Below are 26,344 nucleotides of genomic sequence, written 5' to 3'. Positions count from 1 at the left end.
GTAATCCAACGGTAATAGACGACAGCATAACAATATGTCATCAATAGATGACAAACGGTTATTGCTTTTTAATTGTAGACCTTAATTGATCTTTGGTTAGACAAAACAACATAACACCGTAACCAGTGTTGCAAAAATCCTGACTGGTCACCGATTAATTCCCGATTAATCGCTAGTCCCCACTTCACTGATCTAATTAACCGGTCAATGGTCAAATCCGGCCAAAATCAGCGGTTTCCAGCAAGATTCCGACCAAGATCAGCGGTTTTCGGCGAGATTCCGACCAAATCAGTGGTTCCGCGCGAGATTCCAGCAAAAATTAGCGGTTACAAGCGAGATTCCAGGCAAAATATGTTTGTGTATTTATTAAACTGAAAATTACATATAAAAATGTTTGCGTGTATATGTAAAACTGAAAATTATGCATTAAAGTCTGATCCGGTTAATCTCGTTTAATCCCGATTAATCGCTAGTCCACACCCCACCGGGCGACTAGCGACTAACGATTTTTACAACACTGACCGTAACAAGTTGCTTCGGGCCTATTTTACATATATATCCCTAGTTTACATTTTTGGGCTTTAATGAACCGTAACATGTTTAGTGGGCCAATTAAAGTTAAAGGAAGCAAAATTATGTCATAACACAGCAAAATTACGGTCCTTGACACATGTTAGTCGGTTTAGTTGAAGTTAAACAAACAAACAGTAGGCCATAATAAGTTATTTTGGGTCTATTAATAAACATATTTATGAGTAACTTATATTTTTTGTCCCTAATGAACCCTGTCAGGTTACACAAACCAACACTAGGCCATGACAATTTAACAATGGTGATTTTCCTGCTCAATAGATATATCGCAAACAAAGACGGAGATTGCAGGACACAAAGATCGGTATTCCAAAAATCCAAGGCATCTTTGATGTGTTTTAGTTTATGCGAACACCTATTTCAACATTTTAGTTACCACCACACGAAACAAATAACCTATGATATAACGAGCTTTGGCCAACTGACAAGTGACGAACAAATGCAATCATAGTTATAGGCATCCAACATAAACGATGCTGAGTGGACATGTTTATTTAATAAAGTTGCTATTTATATGTATATTTACCAACAAATGCTTCACCGGTAAGTAATCCATCACTGCATGCAAGCAGAGCCGGCTATAAGGCAGGGTCGGGTGGTCGACCGACCCCGGCTCGAAACCCCAACAAGACCAAGTGTTTTGTTTTAAATATATATATATATTTAAAAAATATGTACTCTTAATGTTTAATTAATCCCAAGTAGTTTAAGACTCGAAGATGGTCCTGCAAGCTTTGTCAAAGTCTAAAATGGGAATCCTATATCCGTCAATAAATTGTTAGCATGTTAAACACAACCTTTGCTTAAAAAAAGTTGATATATAAAATTCGACACAGTGACACACATAGTTTAAATCAGAAGTTGTCAAGAAGGTTGGAGATCGACTTGTAGACAATTTCCAATTATTTACTTAAAAAAATTATATAACACCCAATCAAATTTGATTAATTATGGGTTTTCCATACTCAAAAGCAAACGTGAAGCCGTGAACACATTTTCTTTATTTATTTATTTATATTTGTTTATTATAACTTAAGCTAATTTACTACTTATGGAATACTGTTTTGAAGAAGTCACGATAATAGTTTAATAGCAATGGTTATCACGATCAATTAACTATATGTTCATTATATGATAATAAACATCAAATACCTCATTACCACATTATATAAATTATAACATTTAAAAGTTAAAACCTACAACAAAACACACATAATCGGACCCAAGACAAAATGGGCAGCAATTGGAAGAAACTAAGTGGAGAAGACGAATGGTCTAACCTACTAGACCCACTCGACGTGGATCTCCGGCGCTACATTATCCACTATGGCGAGATGGCTCAGGCAGCACGCGACGCGTTTAACTCAGAGAAAGTATCGAGACACGCGGGAGACTGTCTATACAAACCGAGTCATTTACTTTCTAAAGTCCAAATAGAGCAAGGGAACCCTTATAAATATGAAGTCACAAAATATTTATATGGTACGTCCGCGGTGGATTTACCTTCGTTTCTTGTGAAGTCGTTGTCGAGGGAGGCGTGGAGCAAGGAGTCTAACTGGATAGGGTATGTTGCGGTGGCTACCGACGAAGGGAAGGAGGCGTTAGGACGACGGGATATTGTGGTTGCTTGGAGAGGTACCGTGCAAACGTTGGAGTGGATTAATGATCTTAAGTTTGATAAGGTGGCTGCTCCTGATATATTTAGAGGGGATGAGAATGTTAAAATACAACGTGGGTGGCATTCTATTTACACTACTTCGGATCCTAAGTCTAGGTTCAACAAGTCATGTGTTTGAGACCAAGTGAGTTTTTCTTAAGTTATGTTTGGTTTATTTAAATTGAAACAAAGTACATAAATAATAGGAGTTTCCAAAAATTGTTGAACCCCTCTAACCCTAAAACGCCTTGACCATCTTAACCCAAAAGTTGTTAAAACCGTCTTAACCATCTAACTCGGGAGATTTATGAGGGAACATGATCGGTTTACGAGGGTTTCATGGTTCGTTTTACGGGTTGAAACTAACAATATGGCAACGAACCGGCCGAAATATAAAAAAGTATTTGTTTTATATATATACAAGGGTGAGTTAACGTACAATAATGGCTTAACGTACATTGGATACGCGAAATTAGTTTAGTGTTAAAAAACTTTAAACGTTCAAGCCAAATTCTCAACCTTAAAACGTTCAAGGTTAAACCTTTAAACGTTCAGGCTTAATTCTTGATACATTCAAGGTTAAAACCAATCACTCAAAACTCAAAATTGATCAATTGAAGCTTCAAATTGATAATTAATTGGATCGATTTCAAGGTTAATTAATCAATTAGGTTCAACAATTTCATTTTCAATTGGAAATTAACCAACTGGCATGTGAACAACGATCAATGGTCGTGACGGAATAGGACGATGCTCACCAAGGTAGACGATGGTCGCGACGGTGGACGGTGGACTTTGACGAGATGACAGAGTTGGTGGAAGACGAACAGATCGTGTGGTTATGATTTTAGGGTTAACGTGTTTTTGAAATCAAGGATTAAGGGTGTCGCGTATATAATATACGATAATGAATTATTATATTGGATCATTTATCTATGTACATAAAAAAAATATAATTACTATAGATATTTTTAATTACAATATGTATATACTAATAGCTTAATCAATTTTGTGTTATTAACTTTTTATATTAAAGTTTTCTCTTTAACCCTTTAACATTCAAAAGATAAACGTTCGTCATTATTATGAACCTCTCAATTTATTAAACATTCGTAAATCTAATGATACAATCATGGGCATATAAGAAAACGTCCCAAACGGGCAAATTACCAAAACTGAATCGTTTTGAGCTAATCAACCCAATCAAGCCGACTGGTCTGGATTGGTATTTCTAAAATTATACTAACTATTCGGGCGAAAATTTGGTCAAAACCGGTCAACATGGAGTAAACACCCTGATATTAATTTCAACAAATTAAGTTTAAATTTGGTCATTGTGTATGAGGAAGGATCAAATAGAAAGTGTTTTTTTGGTGAGAATAGTAAGAACCAACTAGAAGATGTCAAATGGAAAATAATAATTAAAAGCAAAAAGGGCAGTTTGGTAATATGTTAAAATCTATTTGTTTTTTCAAGTTAACCATCAGTTACCAAAAGAAAAAAAAATCCACAATTTATTCAATCAATTCTACCATGATTAGTTACAAAAATTCAGGTAATTCCCAAGGTTATTCATTTCTCTCTCGATCATATTCACAGTCAAACTCATTCAACATTAACAACACATATAATAACCAACACATTACCAGCACAACACATATATGCAACCAAAACAAACCCGACATATATCTCTCTTCCTAACAACATAAATATAAGTTTAGCAACACATGAGATTAATAACATGGCCAGCTGAATATTTCTTCAACAACACACAGTAATGGCAACACACCAGTCCTATAACAACTAACACAAGCTTTATTACATTAACAACACATGAAAACAACACAAACCTGTTAATTCCCCTAAAGCAACCCATATGAAACCAACACAAACCCAACAGACCTCTTACGAACATCAACAAATAAAATATCAACATCAAAACAACACCAACTGAACTTAATTACAGAAACAAATACAAACGGACTCCATTACCATAAAAAATCTTGCTATTGAACATTGAATTTTGCTAAAAAAAACCACAATACGAAGTTGGATTGAACATTCATCGGTGCATATTTCAGATTTTTACAATCACAACTCCGATGATAAAAACAAAGCAAAAAAAAAATTAGGGTTCATACCTAAATAGGTAAAAATCAACACATTAAGGAGACACTAGTTAAAAATCCATTGATAATCTTCAAATGCCTCATCTTTATCTTCAGTTTTGTTAGCACTTTGTGTGGACTAGCTTGTTGAAAATGAACGTTCAACCTCCAATTAAGCAATTTCCTTGTTTTTTAAAAAACACCCTCTTTACCTTTTTGCCCTTTTACAAACGTTTAAAGAACATTAACTCATATTGTTTTATGTGAGAATCTAATCCCTTGGCTATAAAATTTAATTGCCTAGATTGTTTCTTACATTTTTTACCCAACACATGTTTTCTACCATATCTAAACCCCATTGTGTATTGAAGGTAGTTAATAAATCATCAAGTTATAAACATATTGAATGTAATAAACTATAGTTTATTGCTGATAAAGACAATGAAACATAAAAATGTCCATATTTAGTCCATAACTAGAAACTAACTAATATAGCATAAATATAACAAAAATATACGAATAATACTATAATACTTCACAAACCAATTAATTTGCAAAGATATTGTTTTGGTACGAACTGAGTTTACACACTTAACAAAAATTAATTCAAAACTTTGTTGAACCATATTATTTGACATAGGTTCTTGAAGAAGTGAGACGATTAGTAGACTTACACAAGAACGAGGAAGTAGGTTTGACAATAGTCGGTCATAGTATGGGTGCGGCACTTGCAACGCTCAATGCAGTTGATATTGCCGTAAATGGATACAACAAGCCAACAGATACCTCTTGTGAGGCCTTTCTTGTGACTGCTTTTGTTTTTGCTAGTCCCCGTGTGGGAAACTCGAGCTTCAAAAATATGTTCACTTCACTAGGTGACAAAATTCGTGTGTTACGCATTGAAAATGCGAATGATGTTGTCCCACATTACCCGTTGAAACTGCAAGTGATGTGTTTCCCCATAAATATAGGGTACTCACACATTGGAAAAGTTTTGAGGATTGATACAAGTAAGTCTCCTTACTTGAAACAACCCGGAGACATACAAAGATGGCATGATATGGAGACTTATTTACATGGAGTCGCGGGTACACAAGGTGATGAAGGGAAGTTTGATTTGGTTGTTGAGCGCTCGATTGCTCTAGTAAACAAGTACTCAGATGGTCTAAATGATGATTGTCATGTGCCTGCTAAGTGGTGGGTTGAGAAGAACAGAGGAATGGTTCGATTTGACGATGGAGTATGGCTGTTAGTAGATCATGAAGATTATGATGTTGGTACTAGCAGTGGTGGTGGTGGTGATAATGATAATGGTGATGAAGAAATCGTTGCGATCGAATAAAATGCCTTAATGTTTGATGTATGATATGTTTGTTTCCATTTGTATGTTATTCTTGTATGTAAAATTCAAATTGTTTCTATGATTGCAACAATAAATGACGCTAAACAATTGTTTCATTTTAACAACAAATAATAAATTAATTTATTTTTATATAGTTATTTTGTTTCTTTACTATTTCTTTATCATCTCTTGTCGTTTCAACAATCACTATGTTATACGTTACGCTATGTTATTATTTGAGCAGTGACCTTGCCCTTACTTCCTCTCCCTATTGTTCTCTCTTGATTTTCTGAATGGTTCATAAATGTGTATATCAATATCTGACAACCGAAATACTGAATACCTAATTAAGTCATCATATCTCACCATAACGCACCACACGAATTGAAGTTCCCGTCATCTTTCGTAAATTAAATCATGACACACTGCCAATATTAGAGGTAATATTGTGCATTTCAACACATCTGAAACCAACAGACTAAGGGGTTGCTTGGTAGCCTCTTAATAGCCATTAAAATGCTACCTCTTAACGTCTCATAACCTCTCAATGGTTAAAAGGAAGCCTTATGTCTGAATGATTAAGAGGTAAAGCACACAGAGATCTGGCTCAACAAAGGCTCGCCAATTTCATCTACCCATGGGCCATGTCCAGTCATGTTGAACCATTTTATAAAACAAAACCCGACTACATAGACGAGTACACGCCCTGAACGTCCTTCTATTGTTCCACTTACCACATTCATTGACCAATCTTGAAATAGAACGGATTTGATTGTTCCGAAAACTAGAGGCCTCATTATTTTCGGTTTGGAGACTTTTAAGTGAAACCGAAACCAAACGAACTTAGCTATTTCAAAAGTGAACCAAAAACCAAATTCGTATTTGGTTCGGTTTCTAGTTTCAACCAAATAAACCGGAAAAACTTTCATAAATTTATATATGTATACAGTTATGAGTTATCATGTTGGCCTAAATTAGACTGGACTAAACTTCAGTTATGCGCCCTCCACGTTGGCTCACGGACGTCCTTCGTCTATCAATTACGGACGCTATAGAAAGATTAGATAATACATTCGACAAGCATTAAAAAAAGGTTTATTACTACATCCTACAAGCATAATGTCTTTATTTATATATAACGTGTATAACACCCAATAAAAATTGATTGTGGTTAATTTCTAGACTCAAAGCAACGTGGAGTCGTGACATATATTCTTTTTATTTATTTAAACAAGTTTTAAACTAATTTACTAGTTTCTTAAACACCAATTCTTGTAATCGATCATCTTCAATGAATATTTTAAGAGTTATAACTATGATTATGAAATAAATATATATGTATAAGATTAAAAATACTACAACAAAACACACACAAATCAACTTTCGGACCAAAGGCAAAATGGGCAGCAATTGGATGAAACTAAGTGGACAACACAACTGGTCTGGTTTATTAGATCCTCTAGACATTGATCTTCGGCGATACATCATCCACTATGGCGAGATGGCTCAGGCGACGGGCGACTCTTTTAACGCGGAGAAGGTATCAAAGTACGCAGGAGACTGTCTATACAAACCAAGTCATTTACTTTCTAAAGTCCAAATAGAGCAAGGGAACCCTTATAAATATGAAGTCACAAAATATTTATATGGTACGTCCGCGGTGGATTTACCTTCGTTTCTTGTGAAGTCGTTGTCTAGGGAGGCGTGGAGCAAGGAGTCTAACTGGATAGGGTATGTTGCGGTGGCTACCGACAAAGGGAAGGAGGCGTTAGGACGACGGGATATTGTGGTTGCTTGGAGAGGTACCGTGCAAACGTTGGAGTGGATTAATGATCTTAAGTTTGATAAGGTGGCTGCTCCTGATATATTTAGAGGGGATGAGAATGTTAAAATACAACGTGGGTGGCATTCTATTTACACTACTTCGGATCCTAAGTCTAGGTTCAACAAGTCATGTGTTTGAGACCAAGTGAGTTTTTCTATAGTTTATGTTTGGTTTTTCAAAATAGAAACCAAGTAAATAAGTAATAGGGATTTTCTAAAATTGTGAAACCTTCTGAACCATGATCGGTTTACAAGGGTTTCAAGGTTCGTTTTACGGGTTAAAACTCACATGGTATCGAACCGGCCGATGCATAAAAAACTATTTGTTTTTATTTTATATAATTTTAATTTATAAACAGAAGTTATAATTAGTATAAATATATTTAGTTACAATACGCATATATTATTTCCTTAATCAATTTCTTTTTATTAATTTTTTTTAAAGTTTTCTCGTTATCACTTTAATTTTCAAACGTAAAAAATGAAACTTTTGGTCATTATTTTGAATGAAGAAACACGGATCCGATCCCCGGGTATGGGTCCTGGATCCAATGAGTCCACATGGTACAGTACGATAATTACAACTAGGGTATGAGTATGACTTCCCAAAGTCCAATGACCGGAACCTGCAAAACAGACACCGTGAGTCTCGTTACAGGAAGGACAAGAGGGGGGGTCTTCCTGTAACCACCCTCCGGCGTGAGAATCAGTAACGTTCGTAGATCGAGAAAGTACTTAAGTAAACAGACTAAGTGTAGTCAAAATGTAAGTGGGTGAATGAATGAATACCTCATACCGTTTGACAAGGTATTTATAGCCGAAAGATGTAGGAAGATGATTGGGCCAGCTGTCCTCTTCTAGAAGATCTTCAATAACCGCCTGGACGCGTGTCCTTTTATGATAGGTTGAGCTATACGTCCCATGTGCTTGAGTATAACAACCCGGACACATGTTGCCCAATGATAGGACGGATCGCACCCTAACCATGTGCACGGTTATAACAACCTGGCCAGGTGTCCTTTGTTCATTGGCTGATAGGTCACATATTCCTCACGAAACAATCGTGGATATTCTTCTAGATGGGCTGTCCCGCTGGCACTTCCTCTCGATCGTTTGGGCGGACTGATGTCCTATCCTACGGACGACTTTTGAGGGTGCGCATGATATAAGTACATTCTTCCTCTATCGTGATATGAGGGTGATCCGTATACCCCACGGGTGGCTTATTAGGGGTTCTTCTGTGACCCGCGGGTGGTATTTAAGGGTATTTGGGTCTTTTTGGTACCCTACCTCTATAAGTCCCCCCAGTCCAATGTTTCTTCTGCGTGAGGTCTTTATGCGGGTGAAATTCTGGACTCTAATGAGTTTTGGGGATTTTTAAATTTTGAAGTTTAGGTAAAAATATCTTCTGTTGGTATGGATAATCATGAAAAAAGGACAATTTGACCACTCGCGGGCGCGTGAACAGATGATGGGACGTTTTTGACGACTGCCACTGTACCCGACTGTGCAGTTTTTTCTCTTTTTTGAATTTCCCGCGTGACGTGGCAATCACTGATTGAGCGATGATCTTCTCTCTCCACTGTTCATATCCCATCGCATTGATTGCAATGAGTATAAATAGTGAGAGATATCTTCTAGTTGAAGTTTTATCGCCTTTAATCCCTGATCATCCTTTTGCTTTTTCTCTGATAAAAGCACTGAACTTTCTTATAACCCTTTCTCCAAAATCATCTGCAATGTCGAATGTTCAGACTGAGGTTGATGATATAGAGATCTCTTGGAACCATTCAGAATATGAGAAGCTACTGGAGACGTATGGCATTCCACCGGAATGGGAACCAGAGTTTCCTTCACCGGGGTCGATAGCCAGTCTATCTCCTCCTGGGAAAATGGCTGTCTATGCCGATTACTTTACATGTGGGAATTTCCGTCTTCCTTTGACGAAATTCCTTATGAACTTGCTAACCGCTTATGGGATCACTTGTCCCAACTACATCCACGTGCTATGATGCGAATCCAACACTATGAATTTGTCTGTATAGCACAGGATTTGGTGCCATATGTTGATCGATTCCCAGTTTTCTACCGTCTTGCCATCCACGATGGTTGGTATTCCTGCCATGGATTTCCTGATCGAAGTATTGGACATGATGTAACATCCTAAATATTATAATGTTAAATAAAGAAAGTTACGTTTAGTGATTTCGCGTTATTAATTAATTAATATCGAGTAAAGAACGGATCATGGACTTAGATTAATTAAGGTGGGTTAAATGGGAATGGGCCTTAGGTCCATGGGCTTTAAGGGATATAAATATCCCCTAAACCAACCTAAAACCCTAAACCCTCATTCATTTCCATCTTAATCTCTACATACTCAAAACACACACATACACTTACACCTATATACGGCCGAGAGCAAGAGTGGGATCCAAGACCAAGTAAACGAGATTCTTGATAGATCCTTCAATACGCAAGATAAATACAAGATCTATGGTCCGTGACTAAGCCAAACAAACACGAAAAGGTACATTTTGATCTTAAAGTTTACGTTTTTATAAACGTTTAGCCTTGAAACATTAGAACGAGAATGGATCGGGTAAGAGTGAAACATAAAGATCTAAACTTGATGATAAAACCACCTAATGGACCCGTAAACATAAACGGCTCGCTAAACCGTAGTTATGTTATTAAACGTTTTAAGCCGAAAGGTCCAAACTTTATGTCTTTCCGGGCTAAGTTTTACCCGAACTAGGCCATGGGAATGATCGCGGAGTTAGTTAACGTAATATCCAAGAAATTCTCGATGAAATAAGGGTGATTTTGATGATTAAGATTGAACAGAGGCGAATGCTGAATAACTTCGCCTGCAAGCCAACTTCGCCTTCATGTAAGTTCGCTTGCAAGCAAGTTCGCCAGCCAAGTTCGCCCCTGACAATTTCGCCACAATAAGTTCGCTGTCAAGGTTAACTTCGCCTAAGGCCAAGTTCGCCAAACTGTAACTTCGCCTGGTGATAAGTTCGCTCATGATAACTTCGCCTAAGGCTAAGTTCGCTAATGCTCAACTTCGCCTGGCATATGTTCGCCTAGGGTTAACTTCGCCGAACACTAACTTCGCCTATGCTTAAGTTCGCTAACGATAAGTTCGCTTAATGTTAAGTTCGCTTATTGTTAAGTTCGCTTAATGATAAGTTCGCTGGAGTTAGCAAATAAGAAAATAAATTAAAAACCTAATGAAAAATGTGTTAAGGGGCTCTGCCCCTTGGACCCTGCTAGGGGCTGCCGCCCCTAGACCCCGCTGCCAGGGGCCCTGCCCCCGGACCCCCGTTCGTTGTGGGTTATATAAAGGTAGAAATACTACATGAGTAGTAGTAGTTAATTGTGTAAATATTATACAGTTAGCCGTGCCCAGCTCAAAGAAGGGAATAACGATTAACGGAGAGCGTAACAGGATTCAGGTGAGTTTCTAGCCCCATTTATGTGTTATGTTTTCGGGGCTGTGTGCATACTCAATATGTTTGTTAATACGCTTATCCTAAGAGATAAGTGTATGCCTTATGTGAATAATTTGAAATGTATGAATGATTGCTTGATGGTACGTGAACGATCTCACGTACTGTCAGGTTGTAACGCTATGTATAAGGTAAGTATGATATGTACGCTTATGTGTATGAAAGTGATAAAGTTAATAAAAGAAGGAAAGGATGGTTGTATGGTTACGAAAAGGGTACCAAGCCCTAATAATACTCGAGGTATGATGTATGGTTGTATGGTAACGAAGAGGGAATCGAACCCTACTAATATTCGAGAACTAGGGAACCGAACCCTACTAATATTCGAGGAAAGAGGGTACCGAGCCCTAATAATACTCGAGGAAAGAGGGTACCGAGCCTTAATAATACTCGAGGAAGGAGGGTACCGAGCCCTAATAATACTCGAGGAAGGAGGGTACCGAGCCCTAATAATACTCGAGGAATGTAGGGCGTAATGCTCTTTATAACGTAAGATATGAAAGCAAGTTGGTATAAAAGAAAGTAAGAAAGTATGAAAGTATGAAAGTAGGATTGAAAGAATATGAGTTTGTGTGTATTGTATAATGTATGATTAACTAGAACTCACTCAGCGTAGCTGACTTTTTGTATGCACGCAGATGAGTAGGATGAGGCAGCTCGCTTGAGGGGACACGTGGCGTTGAATAAGAGACTGGCATCAGAAGGCTCAAGACGTGATATGTTTTAATTACTTTGTTTTTGAAAGACAAGTTGTTGCATAAGACAAGTTTTGAATTGTTACGAAATGTTTTATGAAAGTTTTTAATGTTCCGCGAATGTTTTAATTAACTCTGATATTAGAACTGCGTTTATGAGTAAATCCAACACGAAAGTAGGGCTACCGGTAACGGGGCCTTACACATGAGGTCGAGAAGGTGTCCGCCGATTGGCGTAGCAAATTCTTTTGGATTTCTGAGGGCGTAGTACCCGTTGCCATGGTCCGCTGTCCTCCTAACTCTCGTCTTCCGGACGTTGTCACAGCTGCCCACGAGGGGCGTGATTGGTTCCGTACCTTAATGGCGGAACCAACGCCAATGCGATCGCTACCTGAGGAAGCCCTGATGTGGGCAGGCATGAGCCGGTTATGGGCCTCAGAGTTTATGGAGCCCATTTTTGTTGACTTGTATGAGCGTAAGTGACCTCTGTTTGTTGTTTCTATATATATATATATATATATATATATATATATATATATATATATATATATATATTTTGAAGTACTTCGTGATTAAACTCCTTATCTTTTCAGGTCGAAGCTCTATGCTTAACGCCCTTTTTGAGGATAGAGGTTGCGTCCGACACAGCATCCGAGATGCCGGGGACCTACCTATTCTTGAGAAAACCAAGTCTCGTTTCCTTTTTCCGAAGAAGGTGCGAGCTGAACCTATTGTCTCTAACGCCACCTTTGAGACAGGTGCGTACATTCTTAATCCTCATCCGCTTATTGCTATTACCTCTAATGGAACGATCACCACTTTATTATCAAGTGATGATGATGGCGATGGTTCCTGTTTCTCCTCCTCGCAAGAGGAGACAGAGTCCGATGTCGATATACCTGAGTCTTCTTCTATCTCCCAATTATTGGCAGAATTAGAGAAGAATAGAGCTTTAAGGAACCAAACAGGCGCGACGACTGCGGGTGCTGAGGTAGGGCCATCGAAGAAAAAACGAAAAATTCATCGCCCTAAGAAGCCCCAGTACAATCTTGCCGATCGCATCGATACTGTAGAATGTAAGCAATTATCATTAAACGTTAGGCTTTTTTTTGGAATGTTTTCATCTAATTATGAGTATTTATGTAGATCCATTGATCTTTGATGAAGACGTTTCTGAGAAGTTACCCATCTTCACTCCTCATACTGAAAAGCAACCATCTCCTCTTCCGGAAAAAGAGGTGGAGAACAAGCTGCCTACTCCGCCAAGTAGCCTTGTGGCGGAGGATCGGCCGACCTCCCCTCCGACTGATATTACTATAGAAGAAAGGGTGCCGACTCCGCCAATTGATACTGTGATAGAGGGAATTAACAACCAGTCTGAAACTGATACTCGCTTTGACTATCTTTTTCAGGCTGGGAGTGGTACTGGTGATCAACAGGACAATCCTGCCGTTAATGAGGAAGGTTATAGGAATGAGGAGTCTCCTCATCGGCCTCTTCGTCAACAGCCTTTTTCGACCCCAACTCGCTTTAAACCTTCGGGTTCCCGTTATTACGGGGACGCGGGCTTGGGTGACAAACATGACTTGTTTGTTCCTCCATGGGGTATTACTAACGGGTCCCGGTTCTCCAATCCTAGAACTTGTATGGATTTTATTGAACACTGTGCGCCACCCGCTGAGATGGCATATCAACGTGACCTTTCTCGCCATGATCTTCACACGAACGTAGCTTGTCATCTAGCTAATGCCTTGGCCGGTAGTCAAGAAATCTTAAGTGAGTGGCGTACTCTTGGCGGGAAAGTGGGAGAAGCTCGGCGGGCCACTGAAGCTGCTAAGAAAGAAGCTGAGGAGCATCGTATTGCTGCCCAAACTGCTAAGTGGAAACAGGCTGACGCAGAGAATGCCCTGAAGAGTGAGCAAGACCGAAACGCTGACGCTGCCCGCCGATGGAAAGAAGCCTGTAAAAGGCATAATTCCATTCGTGAAGCTGACCGAGAAAAAGCTCAAAAGGATAAAGACGATTTAGCCCATGCTCAGGAAGTCAATTCCTCGTTGGAAAATCAAGTGGCCCTTCAGGGTGCCCGAATTCATGATCTTGAGGCGGAGCTGAGGTTGCAGAAAGAGCAAGTCGAACTTAAAGAGCAAAGTGCTGCTGAAATCCAAACTGCCTATAACTCTCTCCTTCAAGCCCATGAGGGAGCCACCGCGGAATCACAGGGGTTCCGAGCACGGGCGGAACGCGCGGAGCAGGACCGTCGATGGTTCCTTACTCAGGGGGTTGATGCTGTAAGTTACTTTTTATTACTTGTTCTTTCACTCTCACTTTTTTGATACCGGGAACTTATGTTTATGTCCTAACAGGTCGTCCGCCATATCAAAGGAAGTAAGGAGCTGAATGATAGTTTTGCCAATCTGATGGCTGCTTCCTCTTCACTTGGGCGCGTGACGGGCTTTCATGAAGGGATGAACTGTCACACCCCCATCTTAGGCCCTGGCGTGTGACTTGATAGTTGGTACCGCATTTGTAAATAAATCAGAGTTACGGTTAATTAGCGGAAGACTTGAAAACTTAAGGATCAAAGTTATAAAATATTTACATTACAAAAGATGGAAACAAGTTCAATTTGTGTTTACTTGTTTTAAGTTTACAAAACCACCATTTTAGTTATATTAACATTTAACAAAATTATCCGAGCCATCGGATTCTTGAGCCTTCGTCCTTTAGCTCTAATCTTGGTTACCTGCAAAATGTTATAAAAATACGTCAGCAACGAATGCTGGTAAATATGCTGACGCGAAAATATTTTGTTTTACTTTTTTACCCCTCGAGGGTTACGCATGCCTCGGCCTATCTTGGCTTAGGAATAACAAAGTTAAACAATATCATTATAAACTCGAGCCTCTACCTAGGTCACCCCAGCAAGACACCGCAACGTGATGACGTACTTAGGTACCATAAATATACACAAGGTCATTCTCACTCGAACATACTTTGGTTCGGCCCATCGTGGCTGGAGGTCGTGACCAGGCGTGGTGCGATGTGCCCACCGCATTTTTCCACATATGTAAGGATCCAGACAAACGTATACTACAGCCTGAGGGCTAGGCTTTTACTCTTATTAATAATGTTTTTAGAGACACTTAGTCTCATGTAAAGTTCTACACATAACATGTTTGTTTATTTGAAAACAAGTTTGTAAAAGTAGGGCGTATTCACCTTTGATCGGGATCGGTTTCCAACACCGTCAGATTCGCGATGCACAACTTGAAGCTTTGAAGGATGATAATCTTCCATCGGAACTCATGCGGGGCATGAACAAGCAACTTGAAACCAGATCGGACGGGGTCCGATATTTTGAGAACCGGATTTGGGTTCCACGATACGGAGAGTTGAGAACTCTAGTGATGGACGAAGCTCACAAGTCCCGATATTCTATCCACCCTGGCTCGGATAAAATGTACCATGACTTAAAGGCACTTTACTGGTGGCCGAATATGAAAGCCGACATTGCCACCTACGTGAGCAAATGCTTGACTTGTGCCAGAGTCAAAATAGAATATCAGAAACCATCTGGTTTGCTGCAACAACCGGAACTTCCAATGTGGAAATGGGAACACATCTCAATGGATTTTATCACGGGTTTACCTAAGACACCGACGGGATACGATACCATCTAGGTGATCGTTGACCGGTTGACTAAGTCGGCACAATTTTTGGCGATTAAGGAATCGGACAAAATGGAAAGACTGACTCGCGTCTACATGAAGAAAGTAGTGTCTAGACACGGAGTGCCTGTCTCAATTATTTCTGATCGAGATTCCCGTTTCACTTCGCACTTTTGGAAGTCGCTACAGAGTGCCCTAGGCACACGCCTTGATATGAGCACAGCATACCATCCTCAGACGGATGGGCAAAGTGAACGAACTATTCAGACCTTAGAGGACATGTTGCGTGCATGTGTGTTGGATTTTGGAAAAAGTTGGGAACCTCACTTACCTTTGGTAGAGTTTTCGTATAATAACAGCTACCACGCAAGTATTAAAGCAGCACCGTTTGAAGCACTGTACGGACGGAAGTGTCGATCACCTCTCTGCTGGGCAGAGGTGGGTGACAGCCAAATCACTGGTCCAGAACTGGTACTCGAAACCTCGGAAAAGATTGTTCAAATCCGAAACCGCATGGCAGCAGCACGAGATCGTCAAAAGAGTTACGCCGACAAGCGCCGAAAACCTCTCGAATTTCAAGTGAACGATCAAGTGTTACTCAAAGTCTCACCTTGGAAAGGTGTGGTTCGCTTTGGGAAGCGAAACAAACTCAACCCACGATACGTTGGTCCTTACCGGATAAGTGAACGCATTGGTCCGGTGGCGTACCGAATGGACCTACCAACGGAACTCAGTGGCGTACACAATGTATTCCACGTATCCAATTTGAAGAAATGCCTATCTGATGAAACCCAAGTAGTCCCTTTGGATGAACTGCAAGTTGATGAACAGCTACGCTTCATTGAAGAACCAGTCGAAATTTTGGATTGGGAAACCAAAACACTCAAGCACAGTAAAATTCCAATGGTTAAGGTTCGTTGGAACTCGAGACGTGGACCGGAGTTCACGTGGGAACGCGAGGATCAAATGATGAAAAAGTATCCTCACCTTTTTGAAGGGCTGACCAAACACAGAAAACCGCGAAACCCGACAAACCGTCAGAAATCACCGGAGGTATGAATTAAATTTCGGGACGAAATTTCTTTCTACTAGGGGATGATATGACAAACTAAAAATTTTTCTTACTTTTTCAGACACTCATCACGACTTGACTCAAATTTTCAGGACGAAAATTGTTTAACATGGGAATGATGTGACAATCGTCAATTTCAGGTTAACTCCGTTAACTCCGTTAACTCAACTCCGTTAAATTCAACTTAAAGATCACTGAATCTATAACGCACACCTCATTACATTTAAACTAGGGTTTAAATGACGCTTGACACTTACTACATGTGTAGTCTTTCGGGAATTGCACCGAAACGCAAACGAGTTGACACAAACAATTGGTGAATAAACGAAAAACGTCAAAACAATAATTATGTGTTAGACTTATGTGATATGTGATAACATGTTATATAACGTTAACTCAATGTGCTAGAACTAGTTAATTAAGCTAGAAAAGTAACATTTGAAAGTGGAGGGACTTAGATGTAACTTGATTATTATTAATAATATTATAAACCCCCTAACCTCTCCTCCCTCTCCCTCTCCCCAAAACCGACGGCAGCTACCCCCCCCCCCTCTCTTCACAATCGGCTCACACACACACATATCTCTTGATTTTGATCTTGTATTTCACAATTGAAGCATCCTACATCCGTTTCTAGCCATCTTCTACCTTCCTATTGCTTGTGTTGGTGTTTTTGAAGGTATAATTGTGAACCCTAGGTCCGATTTCTATATGTTATTGTGTTCATATGATTTTGTTTGATTTGATGATGTATTGATGATGATTTGATAACTAGTATTGATATTATTACATGTTAATTGTTGTGTCTTTGAGTTTGAGATCAAATAAAACCCTAACCATGTATGTATGGTGTAATTGATATGCATGGGTAGTGGTTATAGTGTCTAGAATGTTATATGAATGATTTGTGTTGTTGTTGTTGAATTGTTGAGTTTGGGTGCAAACAGTTTCTGTACAGATTGTGTTGTTGATGTTTGATTGACTGTAACGGGGTGTAAATGTGAAAATTGGTTGAGATAATTGATACTACAGTAAACTAGGTTGAGTCTAGTTTCTAAAGAATATAAATTTGCAATTTTTGGACGTGTACAATTTGACCTTTATGATTTTACAAAAACGTTGTACAAAGCTGAGTTGTTAGACCTGCTGTTAGGTTGTTTTGTAAATATTATATCTCATGAACTACGAGACCAATTTGGTTGGTTCCACTTCTGGAAGTTGACTTATTGAGTTAGGAACCTAACCCAAGTGGTCTTGCATTTGTTGGATTTTTCATTTAACGGAAATTTCAAATAACATTCTGTTGCGCATGAATTTGACTGTTATGAGCTTGCTGTAGTGTTTTGATCATTATGAGAAATCTATGTGGAATAAAAATAAAATAAAATATGTTCTGGAAACCTAACACATGCATTCTTTAGTGATGATTTTTGGTAAATTAATTGAGTTGCTATGATCGGTGGAATAGTACAATCTTTCAAGTAGAATTTCTGTCTCGGTGAAACTAGCTGCTGAATTTTGTGAAAATGCATGAAACATGATAATTGCTAGTTAGGTTTTGACCAAATTGCCCCTGTGGGGAATACTTGCTATATAATTGTTATGTTTTGACCAAAATGCCCTTGCGGGGAATAGTTGCTAGTAAATTGTAATGTGTGACCAAATTGCCCTCACGGGGAGTAATTGCTAGTGATGTACATTATTAATACATGACACGTAAATAATTGTTCACACATGTATCGTATCACAAATGTATTTGTTAAGTCACACACGATTCACAAACAAACACGAAACGTATCTTGTGATTAGGAATTATGTGCCGGGTCTAGAGACTCGATATTAGTTCCGATACTTAGAAAATCTCCTTGTTGTTTTAGAACGCTAGAGAGAGTTTTCTGTGACGCGCATCACTTGGTGATTTATTTTGGGAATTCTTCGCAAACAGTGAGTTTCACTTACCCCTTTAAACTGTTTTCAAACGCTTTTCACTTGGGGAGATAACATACTCCGAAAACGCATTTAAGATTTTGTTAATATAGATTATATATCACTTGTAAAGACTAAGTGGCAAACGCAATAACTAAAGTCTTTCATTCACATCGAACCGTTTAATATTGGATAATAGCGAGTCATTGTTGAGTAGTACTACTGGGTTTGATAAACCCCACCCAACGCTAAACTCGACTGGAGGTCAAGTGGGTGTAATCTTGGCTAAACACATACCATGGTCGGGATAGACCTAGTGGCAAGGCAAATGATAAACAGTCAGCTTCGGTGTCGAACACTTATTAATAATTGTTTTATAGGCTAGCTACCTATAGATATATAATTGACATAACACTATCTGGTAACGCAAAACGCTGAATGCAAAACGTTGAACGCAAAACGCTGAACGCAAACGCTAAACGCTTTATTTTATATAAACTTGTGAACTCACCAACCTCGTGTTGACACTTTTAGTATGTTATTCTCAGGTAGCCGAGGCGGGCGCGCGGTATAGGATCATGCATGGTTTTTGAACATTCTGATATGCAAACATGTTTTTTTTAACTATTATTACTTGGGTTTTAAGTCGTCCTGCGTGACGCAACTTTTGTCTTTTGGTTTTTACGCTTCCGCACTTAATTTCATTTAAACGTTTTTATGGTTTGATTATAACTAATGATTTCGATCCTGTTAGTTCACACCCTCTGACGGTAAAACTCCGTTAGTGGATTTTGAGGGTGTGACATTATCCTACTTAGTCTTCATATTTTGTTATTATTATTATCGTTCCACTAACTCGTTTATTTCACCCGATAAAATAATATATTAAATATTACTTTAGAAATTTCGGGATGTTACAGATACTTCGTTAAAGGCTCCAGAAGACTCATCGTCCTCGAATCTTTAGTATAAGTCTAGATGCTTGTAACTTGTAGTTTTTCCTTTCTCTTTTTGTAATTAATTTTTTTTTTTGAATAATTAATGAGAACAAATTCTTTGGCTTTTGTGGACATTCAACTGTTTAGAGAAAATATCTCTAAAGGATATTTTTGAAATTTACAACTTTTTGAAATGTTTAATGGTTTGGATAATTATGATGATGTGGTGGAGAGAGAAGTTCGTTGAGGACAACTGATGAGACGTGTCTGGCGCCTTATGACAGCCTGTTTTCATTATCTTGGATTTCCCGCCTGACATGTCAGCCATCTGGCGGTCCACAGTTTCTCTCTCTTCTGTCACTTTATGTATCGCATTAATTGCGATGGGTATAAATATAACCCTTATGACTTCCATTTAATCTTTATCACTTTCAGATTTCTCTCGAACGCTCTAGACTTTCCAACCTTCTCTGAGATTTCTTCCCCTTTTCTTCATCTCTTTATTATTCAAATGGCTAAAGAAAAGAAAAGTACCCCCACTATCGACGAGGTTGAAGTCTGCCTTAAAGAAGAAGATTATAAAGACGTTGTTAACGTATATGGATTGACGACGGAGTGGGAACCGGAACGTCCTGCTAGTGGTTCTATTGCTACGAGTCCGCCTTCGAAGAAAATGGCTGTATACATAGACCACTTTACAATAGGGAACTTCCGGATTCCGGTGACCAAGTTTGTCGAATCGATCCTGACGACTTATGGGATCCATCTCTCCCATATCCATCCTTTTGGGATGTTGAGGATTCGGCATTTCGAGTTCTGTTTCCAATCTCGCAACCTTGAAGCGACTTTTGGCATGTTTGTCGTGTTTTATAAGATGACTTTTCATGATGGGTGGTACAGTTTTGCATCCATCGAGAAAAGGACCATAGGCACGGAGTGGCTCCGTAGCCTTCATGGCTGGAAGCCAAAATTTTTCTAGATCCGAGAAGACGTCATTCCTTTAAAGATGACGAAGCGTAAGGCGGACGCTCCCATGCCTGTGGTTCCCGCCAGTGCTCATGAGGGCCAAGCGTGGTATAAAACGCTAATATCCACGCCCACTCCCCTGCGCCCAATTCATGAAGGGGCAATGGTGAGTGCCAAGATGAGCCGTTTGTGGCCATTCCCCGAGTTAGAACCATATTACGAAATGACCAACAGGGGTGAGCTTCGTGTTATGTCTATATATATATTTTTTAAAACGTTTAATTTCTGACTTGTTTTATTGTTTGTACAGGTGAGGGTTCCGCCTTCAGCACTCTACTGTATCATGAAGGGGGAATGATGGTACGTCGTCCGATTGAACCTAGGGACGGACCCTTTTTGGATCGAACCCGCAACAATTTTTTATTCCCTACTGCTTTTCGTCCGGAACCTTTGGTTTCCGAACCAATGTATGCCAAAGGTGAGAAGTACGTTCAAGAAATCATACTCAAAGGTGAGGGCATTCTGCAACCCCGACCCGTAACTGCTATTACTTCTAACGGAGTGATCGTACTCTTTTCATATAGTGAGGAGTCATCACTCTGTGAAGAAATGTATTCAATTGATGTTAACCAAGCCGTGGACTCAATTGCAGGTCTTACCCGTCAACGAGCCACTTCTAGTCAGGCGGCGGGTCAAGACGACGTTGATGCTGCTGCGGACGCCAAGGGTCCAGAAGCTGATAATATTACCGTTGCGGGTAAACGTCCAGTCGTTGATGCGGACGTTTCCAAAGTGGCCGGAAAGCGCAAGGTTAATCCGGTCACGATTACCTTGAAGAAGAAGAAAAAATCTAAGAAGGCCAATCCTGCCGCCTTGGAGGCGCGTTTAGAGCAACTTGATGCTGAAGACCATTCGTTAGGTATGCAAACCCTTTCTTTACTTTGTTATCTTATTTGGATTGAAGTATTCCTAACTCTTCATTAATGGTTTTCAGTGAGCCTGGATAACCTTTCCGAAGGTATTCCTGGTTTGAAAGACTCTCCTCCCCGTCCACCACCACCGCCTCCTAATACTGCCAAGGATCCGGTAATTGTGGCCCTTAAAGGATAAGGGAGTCGACACGACTGATCATGCCAAGGTGTCGCCCTCTTATAATGTTTACCGTTTCAGAGATCAAGGGGGTATAAGCACGTTCCTTTATGCTTCCCAAACTTCTCCTACTCTTGAAGAGGAAGACCCTACCCCGCATCAACCTAATTGGTCCTTACGTCGGGATTCGACATTCCGTGACGTGGACGCATATTATGAATTTCTGCGGGAGAGTCTTCCGCATGGTGAAAAGGAAAGACGTCGCCTCAGTGTCCGCCAGGAATTGCTGAACTCCCATACTTACTATGTGGCAAATTCTATTTCCACTACCCATGAGATAACCAGAGATTGGCTGGCGATGAATGAAGAACGGGACGAACTGGCGGCCTCTGCTTTCGAGGCCAAAGAAGAAGCTCTTAGGGCTATCAATGAGGCCAGGGAAGCCAACCAGGCCCTGGAGGCGGAAAGGGCTGCTCGATCCGCTGCTGAGGAAGCGAGAGGTGCTCTCTAAAAACAATTGGACGAACAAGCCAAATTGATGAATGAACAAGCCAAGTCGCTGAAGACCCTTCAAGCTGAATCAGCTTCTAAGGACAAACGTCTACTTGACCTTAATGCCAAGAACCGTGCGCAAGCCTTGGAATGCGCCGGTCATAAGCTGGAACTTGTCCAAGCCAAAGCGGATCTAAAATGGCTATTGTCGGAAACCATCCCCAAGGTATATGTTTTACTCTTATCATAAATAATCTAAATGTTTTAGAGTTACTCATGTATGATTGTTTCAACAGGTCATCGCCGATGTTCGGGATAGTGATGAGCTTGGGAACTGCGTTGCTATCCTTCTGAAGGCTTCTAAACAAGTTGGTCGCCAACTGGGCTTCCAAGAAGGTTATCAATTTGGTTCAACTTCCAAGCTTCCTGAAGAATACATCTTAGCTGGTCAAGATACTGCTGCCATCCTTAAGCAGAAAACAAAGGACTTCGATTCGTTGAAATTTTCTTTGACGGATCAAATATCCAAGCTTGCTGATAAGGAAGACAATATCCAGCAGCTAAAGACTCTTCTTGAGCTTGATGGAGAAGATGAAGAAGAGGAAGATGCGGGAGGCAACGATGCGGAACATGAAGATGTCGCGCCATAGATAGATCTTTCTCTTTCTTTTTAGCTAGGCTTCTCCACAATTTGTAATCCCTTTTTGTATAAATAAAGAAGGCTTTTTATTGCATCCGGCACACTTTGTTTATTATTTTGTTTTTTTATATAATATAAGTGTTTTCGGCGGATCTTCTTTGTGTACGAATAAAGGATTATGTAATAATACAAGTCTCAAATGACTGAAGTGAAAATTTTCATAACTAAGGCATAAGCCGAATTACAAGAAACGAAATTACAAAGGTTCTTAACATCTAGTTAGGCATGCATGCCAAAAGAAAAACCAACTAAATGTAACATTTTCTCAGTTGGGCCCCATTCCAGGTTCTAGGGATCTCTGCCCCGTCCAACCTTTCGAGTTTGTAGGCACCTTTGGATAGAACTTTCTGGATTCTATAAGGTCCTTCCCAGGTAGGGGCCAACTTGCCTAGAGGTTCTTGTCCGGAGGCCTCGTTGTTGCGGAAGACAAAGTCTCCCGCGTCGAATTCACATCTTTGGATCCGCGAGTTGTAATATTTTTGCAACTGTCGTTTGTAATTATGCTCGCGGATTGATGCTAGTTCTCTCTTTTCCTCAAGGAGGTTAAGGTTCATCCGGAGTTCATGATCATTATCCTCAATCATAAGAACTCTGGCGGATGGAATACCAATCTCAGCAGGAATCATGGCTTCTGTGCCATATGTTAAACTGAATGGGGTTTCGGAATTACTGGAATTCCTTTGAGTGCGAAAGGCCCATAGTACATAGGGCAATTCATCCAGCCATCCCGTTCATTTCGTCCCTAATCTCGTTTTGATTCCCTCTTTGATCGTCCGATTGGTTCTTTCGACTTGACCATTCGCTTGCGGGTGGGCTACAGAGGTGAAGATTTGAGAAATGTGTAATTCTTTTAGCCATTCTTGTAACCCACTGTCCGCGAATTGTGTTCCATTGTCACTAACGAGCTCTAGGGGGAGGCCGAAACGACATATGATGAATTCCCACAAAAATTTTTAACACTCGTTGCTGTTATAGAAGCAACTGGTTTGGCCTCCACCCATTTTGTAAAGTAGTCGATGGCTACTATTAAGAATTTGACCCGTCCAGGGGCTTCAGGGAAAGGTCCCATGATATCAATAGCCCATTTATGGAACGGCCAAGCTGAAGTGACTGTAACTAACTCGTTCTTTGGTCGTAGCGTGTTAGGGGCATGCCTTTGGCAAGAATCGCACTTTCTGATTTCATTAACCGCATCCAATGCATCCCCGGCCAATAGTATCCGGCATTCATCAATTTTACCACGACCATGCGCGGGCCAGCATGAAGACCACAAATGCCTTCGTGAACTTCTCTTATTAGGTAGTTCGCGTCCTCGGCATCCACACATCGTAGTAATGGTCCGACGAAGGAACGTCGGTATAAAACACCGTCAAGTATCTGATAGTTCAATGCTTTGTGCTTTATCTTCCGAGCCACTGCCTTTTCTTCCGGAAGTGCTCTGGATGACAATATGCTATTATGGGTGTTATCCAGGATTCTACTCCCGTTTGGATCACTAAAACTTGATGCTGCGGAACAGACGGGCGATCTAATATTTCGATGCGGATGTCTTTGGCAAAATGTTCAAAGTTTGTTGAAGCCAATTTACTGAGAGCATCCGCTGATTTGTTCTCGCTTCTCTTTATATGAATAACTTTGCAAGAAGAGAATTGGATCATCAGATCTTTCGCCTGTGACACATATGAATCCATGATATCACTTTTTGCTTCATATGTGCCGTTAATCTATCCCGCGATCAACATGGAATCCACTCGGGCTTCCAAATGCTTAACCCCAAGCTTTTTAGCTATCCTTAAGCCCACCAAGAAAGCTTCATATTCTGCCTCGTTTTTGGTACTTTTGAAGTCCAATTTTATGGCATATGTAAACTCATGGCCTTCGGGATTGACTAGCCTGAGGCCTGCGCCACATCCCTCACTGCTTGAAGCTCCGTCCGTAAATAAGGACCAAATCTGTCCTGATTCCGGAGGTGCTTGGGGTTGTTGCTCAATCAAACATTCTTTTTCTTTGTTATGCGGGACCTCTGTCACGAAGTCCGCCAACACTTGCCCTTTGATTGTTGGCCTAGGTTTGTATTCTATTGCGTGTTCACCTAGCTCGATGGCCCATTTGGCCAATCGCCCAGACAATTCTGGCTTGCTGAGAACGTTTATGAGCTTGTATCCAGTTAAGACATTGATGGGGGTGCCCTTGAAAGTACCCGTGGAGGCGTCGTGCAGCATAGACCAATGCCAAAACCAGTTTTTCTAGCATGGAATATCTTGTTTCTGGATCCGATTGTGTTCTGCTGACGTAGTAAATCGATGTCTGAACGTTCTTGCGATCTATCAGAAGGACGGCCCCAATAGCAATGTCTGAAGCTGATAGGTATAACGTCAAAGGTTCTCCCGCGTGAGGTGCTGTTAACGTTGGGAGTTCCATCAAATATTTTTTAACCTCCAAGAAAGCTTGTTCTGCTTCCGCGGTCCATTTAAATTGTGCTTTCTTGAGGCAATTCCTTAGAGTTGAGATGAAAGGATGAGACTTGGCTGCATGATTTGCCAAAAAACGATTCAAAGCAACCAGTCGGCCATTGAGTGTCTGAACTTCCTTGAGGGAAGATGGAGAAGGCATGCGGGCTATAGCTTGAACCTTATCTGGGTTGGCTTTGAAGCCCGCATCCGTGACAACACTCCCAGAAACTTTCCTTCTTCCATTCCAAATGAGCACTTAGCCGGATTCAGCTTCATGTTAATACCTTTCAAGGTTTCGAACGTCTCTTCAATATCCCTCAACATCTGGTCTTCCTCAACACTTTTTATTATGAGATCATCCATATACACTTCTAAATTTCGGCCAATTTGATCTTTGAACGCCATGTCCATTAATCGTTGATATGTGGCTCCCGCATTTTTTAGTCCGAAAGGCATCATTTTGTAACAAAAAGTGCCTTGATCGGTACGAAATGATGTTTTGTCCTCATCGCCCGCTGCCATGCGGATCTGATGGTAGCCTTTGTAAGCATCCAGAAAGCATTTGAATTTGAATTGTGCTACAGCATCAACCTTGAGATCTATTTCGGGTAAGGGATAACAATCTTTGGGACATGTTTTATTTAGATCTTTGAAATCAATTCACATCCGCCATGACCCATTGCTTTTGGGAACAATAACTGGATTAGCAACCCGGGTCTGATAACGAATTGGGCGAATGATTCCAGCTTGTAAGAGGTCCTGGACTTGCTCATTCATTGCTTTTGTTTGTTCCGGACCCATCTTACGTTGTTTCTGAACAATTGGCGTAAACAACGGGTTTACCCTTAATTTGTGTTCCGCAATGTTCCTCGAAACACCGGTCATATCCGCGGGTTGCCATGTAAAAACATCAATATTCTTTGATAATAACTGGAAGGTCTGCACTATCTCGGAAATAGCAGGTCCTATTGTTACAGTTTGATCAGGAAATTTTTTGTTCAAAATCCATTTCTCTGGTTCAGTCTTCACAGTTTGTTTTGGGATTTTGCTTGGTTTTGAGCTCTCGGTTGCAAAGCAGTGCCGATTAACATAAATTATTGCTATGCCAGTGCAAGTTGGAACTCCTACTGCACCATGTGACGTGGACGGATGAGCATTAAAGTCACCAATCGCTTATCGTCCAAGAATAATGTCATGTTTTGATGTTGCTGGCAGAACAAAAAATTCGACTTCCTCGGTCCTAGAGTGAATTCCGTCACTTAAGGTGACTGGGAATGAAATTACACCTCGCGGATGCATTATTTCCCC

The 26,344-nt window shown here is 40.2% G+C and overlaps 2 pseudogenes across 1 annotated transcript in view; both read left to right on the top strand.

Moving 5' to 3' along the window:
• Nucleotides 1-1,801: 1,801 nt before the first annotated feature.
• Nucleotides 1,802-5,744, top strand: LOC143586167 (phospholipase A1-II 1-like; annotated as a pseudogene).
• Nucleotides 5,745-7,040: 1,296 nt separating this feature from the next.
• LOC143586854 (phospholipase A1-II 1 pseudogene) overlaps nt 7,041-26,344 on the top strand; it is a 28,848-nt pseudogene continuing 9,544 nt past the window's right edge. The window contains exon 1 of the transcript XR_013144772.1: nt 7,041-7,667. The product of XR_013144772.1 is annotated as a phospholipase A1-II 1 pseudogene (transcript). The remainder of the gene's footprint in view (nt 7,668-26,344) is intronic.

The sequence above is a fragment of the Bidens hawaiensis genome, unplaced genomic scaffold, assembly GCF_021521415.1.
Source record: "Bidens hawaiensis isolate Kalapana, Puna unplaced genomic scaffold, B.hawaiensis_p1.1 tig00001575_1, whole genome shotgun sequence".
Lineage (NCBI taxonomy): Eukaryota > Viridiplantae > Streptophyta > Magnoliopsida > Asterales > Asteraceae > Bidens > Bidens hawaiensis.
This window is presented reverse-complemented; position numbering and strand designations above follow the sequence as displayed.